A 6,096-nucleotide genomic window follows, 5' to 3' on the forward strand; every position below is an offset into this window, starting at 1 on the left:
ATTCTCAAAAGCGATTCGCTAATAATAATCCTAATATAATAATAATCCTAAGGGTATGGTCACAAGCCTGGTGTTTTTTTTTTAATTATAAATGTTAGGTTGTGTAAGACTTTTTAAGCATGCAACCTACCATCATTACGTTAAAGCTATGGTATCCTTTTCTATTATATAAATGAAGTTCATTCTTTGAAGGACGGACTATGCTTATATGAGTCCCTTCGACACACATTATAACACCAGGAAACCCACTTTTTTGGAAGAAATAAGTTTTTGCCTTCAATTTTTCCTCCTCTGTCATTTTAAACGTTATGAGTTTTGGGAAAAGTTTCTTCTCCAGTATGTCCAGAGTTTCACTCAAAACCTTCGATACCGTTGGTTGCGAAATTGCGATTCGGTAGTCCTGCCCAACGCTCTTTTGGTACGAACCTTCCGCTAAAAATCGCAATGTAGCGTCAAGCTTGAGTATTAAAGCAAGGAGGTATTGTTTTCTCGTTTGAAATAATCTTTGATTTCTTCAAAAACGTACAAAAATGCCTCTCGCAGTAGTCGAAACAATTTTATAAACCTTATTGAACAAAAATCATTAAAAAAAATTCAATTTGGAAAAAGATACTTAAATACACACTCTTTTTGTGGGGAACATCAAGAGGTGAAGACCCACTTCTAGATAGTTTTCTTTAAATATTTAAATAATTAGCTTCTTTTCTTGCTTCTTCTCTTTCTGCATTTAAAAAAACACTTATGAAAACACATTGAAAACTACTTTTGTTTACTTGAAACCAATAATAATATTAAAATATAACTACAAACATTAAGATACTTTTTTCAGAGAAAAACAATTAGTTTTAGTGGAAGGAAACTCCATATTTTTGGAAACAGCTGACAAATAAATATAAAATTGGAAAATATGGAAATGGATTGGAAATATTTGACATTTAAGCTGAAAAAATGGAAGGATCGCTTTCTTCCATGTTCGCTTTTGAAATTAACTCAAAGCGAAGACGGTCGAAATTGAATTTTGCTTTCAATGCGATCGGCCCGGTTTTTTGATATCGGCCCTCAGTCAACTTTTCATTGGAAGGCAATTTTTTGGCAGCTGACCAATCAGTTAGCAGATATTTATCCTATGATGAAAATATACTTGCACTTAAAGCAACAATTTATAATACATACATAAGAATCCTTAAAATAAAGACATCATTTTGGATTAGTTTAATTTAATCTAGTCCGACCTAACTTACTACATCCCTTTAGTACTTTATTAAAAAGACAAAAACCTTATGTTATTGAAGTTATACAATAAATTATTTAAAATAAAACGTTTTTATTTTGTCACTTTGATCTCATCAATCAAACGGTTTTCGAAGATTGAAAGGTCTCAATATATTAGCGACTTGATGACTATTATCATGACGGCATTTTGTCGTGTCGCCAACTACATCCAGAAAGCCATACATATAAAGGTGTAATCAATTGACTTTGTGTTGCTAGAAATCATAAAAACAAGGTTCGTTTTTAACGCATCAGCACTCTTGTTAAAAAAAGCATTCTTCATTTCCATACATATTTAAATGGATATAAGACTGATGAGCTTATTCTACACTTAGAGAAAATAAATATGGACTTGCTCAAATAATTGAAAAAGTTCGAAATGTTGCTATGTAAATACGGAACCACAAGTAATTTCCAAAATTAAAATATCCCTAACAAAGAAAGGAGTGTAAGAATGTCGTATACTTGCAACAATTTTTCTATACATAAAAAGGCAGGTTCAGACAACAACATAAGGTCAGTCAACTGCGTTCTACTAAGCTCACTAATTTGTCTTGGCCAAAATTGACAGTCAAAGAATTTCAGAAAATTACTTCACTGGCCATTACCTTTCGAAAAACACTAAAACATTATTATCTACAAAAAAGTTCCTCACAGAAGCCACAAGTCCGTTGCGAGTTGTATTTTCTATGATAGTAAAACTATTTTATCTTTATATTTTGACAAGGACTATTTTTGTACAAAACTTTATTTGAATAATTAAAAATATTAATAAATCAAAGAGAAATGAAGTTCCAGAAAACTTATATTCCGTTTATATAAATTTTACTTGATACAAAGGATATTTTACTTGATTAATTCTCAAGTAGTGTTCTTAATAAAATAACATTGATTGGAAGGACATCTTTTGACAGCTGGCACATTAGATACTAGATCATCTTCAAAACCAGCAACAAAAGTGCAATTATAACTATTGAGCAATCTGTCACATTGTAATAAAATGTACTGTACTCTCAGGAACGTCCGATGCGACATCTAGGTAGTATTTAAGGAACTTGTTGTGGTAGAGTTGAGATTAGGTTAAATTCACCTGCGCCACCTGCTCACTCGTCAATGGACTAAAATTTCATGTTCAATGAGAGTACTTTAGATTTTTTACACAATGTCACAACTCCTGTGGAACATGGGGATCCAGAATAAAAACAAACGAATAAAAATGATTCTGATTTAACTGGTTGACAAAAAAAAATAAAATTATAAGACGTGTTTGTCAACATTCGTAAGTGTCAAAAATTACTTATGGCTGCTGGTTATCGATCCAAGTTATTGAAATATGACAGATCCACCAATTTGTTTCACTCTGGTTTTTTCCGACTTATTTTTCAGCAGTGTAAATCTATTTATCCCCACTATACCGCATCGCCACCACCTTGTCAATCTTTTTGATTTATCTAATTTACCATAGACAGAAAACTCTTTTTATGTTCTTTTCTGCTTATCGGGTTATTGGCTCTAGAGTCTCGAGTTAGTACTTTAATTTTGTCTCAGCTTATTGCAAAACATCTTAATGAATGTAATTGCTTATTCATTCCACGAGTTGAACGCAAGAAATCAAAAATCAAGATGAATTGTGCATTTGAATTGCATTGCAAGCAATTGCAATGGCTGGCGGTTTACACGATAGGAGTAAGTACTCTATGTGAATTGCTGGACAACTTTATTGATTGGTTAATCAAACGAAAAATTAAGCAGCTACAGTTGCTGTATCCCAATATAATGGTGTTGTTAATGGCCTAACCAGCAAAAGCAAAGCAATACAAAACAACTATTGGCTGCAAATCGACGCACGGCTAGAATTTGTCTGATAATTTAGTGCATCAGGATTGACAAATGATGAACGCTGAGTGCAGTCTGCAGGGTTCCACACTTGCATTATTTGTATTATATCGATCTAATAATGTACATTTCTATACATACTTTCTTCAGACATATGCTATACCTTCATCTATTTGAAATTTATTTTCAATTTTAGCATCACAAGGCAACGAGTTCTATTCTATGTAACTGCAAGGAAAGATCAGTCTTTTGTTTGATGGCATAAGGCTTCGGACGGCAGAACGTCCGTCGCATAGTTTACGCTCACAATAATGTTTCCCAATGACAAGTGGCCTAATTGAATATTGACATTTTGATAGTAAAAAACGATTGTTGTAATGAGTTCAAATGACTATAAATTAGCGTCGTGTATGGATGGATGCGCATGGTCTAAAGACAATCTTATATTGTTCGACATGGGAAGATGGGATGAGAGTAGTATATGTCATGAACATGGACCAAAAGGCCCCTGAGGCTTTGACAATTCTAATTTAAATTGCGAACATGGTAGCGCCACTTTGACGCTTGGATAATTTGTATATGCGATTAACAATAATTGAGGATAAAATAATCTTTGTTTTTTTACATTATTATTTACATTTTACAGCAGACATTATTTTGAAGATCTCATAAAAGTATAATATTCATTTGGAAATTCAAATTACCAAACGTCTGCGTCATTTCTTGAAAACAATGGGCAGGTTCAAACAACATAAATGACTTGAAAATATGTAACTATTAGTATATAGAATCTAATAGGCCAGCTGCCAAAAAATTAACTTCCAATTAAAGTTATGGGGTTTTCCATGGATAAATTCCGATTTGAGTTAAAAATTGATTTTTTTTCCTGGTGCGTGGAACACGATTAGAACTGTATATTTTGTTTGTCATTGTATAATGCCACTTAGTGTACGTATTGACGAATGCGGTTGAGGTATAAAATTTCAAACTAAAAATTTTGTAAAATTTTATTACTATTAGTGCAAAGAGAGAGAAAAATCCAGATTTGTAGAATTTAATTGTGATTTGTTTAGTTAGCAGTGGATATTAGGTGTCTGTCAGTGGATTTGAAGATACGGGCCCCTTTAATATTCTGTTGATTCTAGTCTAAAAGTCTTGAACTTGGTCCGTGTTAATATATATACATATGTAGGGCCGGATTTAGGGGTCCAGAAGCCTCGGGGCAATAAAGAAGTGGAGGCCCCCTCGCCCCAAATTATTTTCAAAATAAAGTAAACCATTTTTTTCACTCCAGTTTTTCAATAAATAATTCATTGTCAAACCAAGTAGATTCCTTTAGTATTGAACATGAAAAAAGAATTATTTACAATTAAATTTGGGGGTTAACGAACGAAACCTTTCGAGCTTTTTTCGCTTTCAATGCTCAGGAAAGAAAGCTTCTATAGACGGGTTTGTCTCACCGTGGTTTGAAGCCTATTTTTTATAACTTTCATTTTTGAAAATGAGCCCTCTCCAGTGCAATTTGATACAATCAAAACCAAATACATTCTCAATGCAATTTCGAGGTTTGGGAATGAACACTGAAATTTTGATTTGGTAGTAAAATAGTTCCGGCGATTGAACTGTTCAATAGTCCTTTTTCTTTTTGTATGAGTCACTCAAAGACATAAATCATTACCAAGACTAGGCTCTAAATCATTCGGATACACTTTCACCAATGCCTCTGTTGCAGCGTGCAAATTTTCAGCATTCATCTTCACGATGTGATTCAGGAATCCAAATCTCGAACGTACAGCTTCATATTCATGCAATCTCTCAGTAAGAAAAACGGATAGGTGGTCAATAACTGGGATGAAGGCGGATACTTCGTATTTTTCCTTGGGTGACAGATTTGCGTCTTGTGCTTTCCCGTAATCGAGCAGATTCATCATCGCATTTCTCGTTCTGGTGCAGGTGAGTGATTGTATATATTCATCAGTATGGGATATTTTTTTTTTGGCTACTTCCCTGTATTTATGAAAATCATTTCGTTTGGATTCCACGAATGATTTCAATCATTCTAGTACATGCCCTGCCGATTCAAGAATCATTATCGGGTCTTGCAACATCTTGTTTGTAGCGTTGAATTGCTTCAAGATATCGTTCCAAAACGTTGCTAACAAACCGGTTTCGAGACCATTCATCTTCCGTAGATGGTGCGTTGCTTCATTCCTCACGATGTCTTTTTGCTATTTATTGGAAGATATACTGGTTAGAGCTTCTTTGATTTCCGAATAGCCGTTGACTAAGGCTTTCGTAGCTTCAACTCTACAAGACCAACTAGTGTCGCTGAGCTTTCGCTCCGGTTGCCCTCCACTAAATCCGGCTTTGTATACATATGTGATAAATTTCAAAACGGTTAATCACTCAATCAAGCAACATTAAAATAAAATTTATTGGACCTATGCACATAAGTATTAAGGTGATAAAATAAAGTATCAAATTAAGGGTTTTTCAGTAGATATTTTGTACTGAAGTATGTGGACACATCATGGTGACTTTGTTTTATAAGAATTTAAGTTTCGTATATTTTTTTACACACTATTGCAAGGAAAGTTATTAATCAAAGATACAGTTTAGTAATTAAACAAACTTAATCGAATTAATTCAATGCCAGAGGGCTTGGGTTTAATCCCTGTCTGTGCCTTCTAAAAGTTTTTCTCACGGGTACTGCCTCTTGCAAGAAATTGACAAATCCTCCAAGAGAAATTCCATCCCTCCCACACAGGAATAGTTGAGAATTATAAGTCACTAGGCCCTATTTCTTAACGGACCACCTAATTTATTTAATATTTTTATACGAATTAAGTTGACCTTTATTTTTTACAATGATATGTCAATATGTGAGATTTAAAATGGATGAATAATTATTCCGATTTGTATACAAAAAGTGGTAGAAGCTATGAAAGCGTTCTTCTTCAACTTTTATTAAGCAGTCTATTTTGACTA

The sequence above is a fragment of the Eupeodes corollae genome, chromosome 2, assembly GCF_945859685.1.
Source record: "Eupeodes corollae chromosome 2, idEupCoro1.1, whole genome shotgun sequence".
Classification (NCBI taxonomy): domain Eukaryota; kingdom Metazoa; phylum Arthropoda; class Insecta; order Diptera; family Syrphidae; genus Eupeodes; species Eupeodes corollae.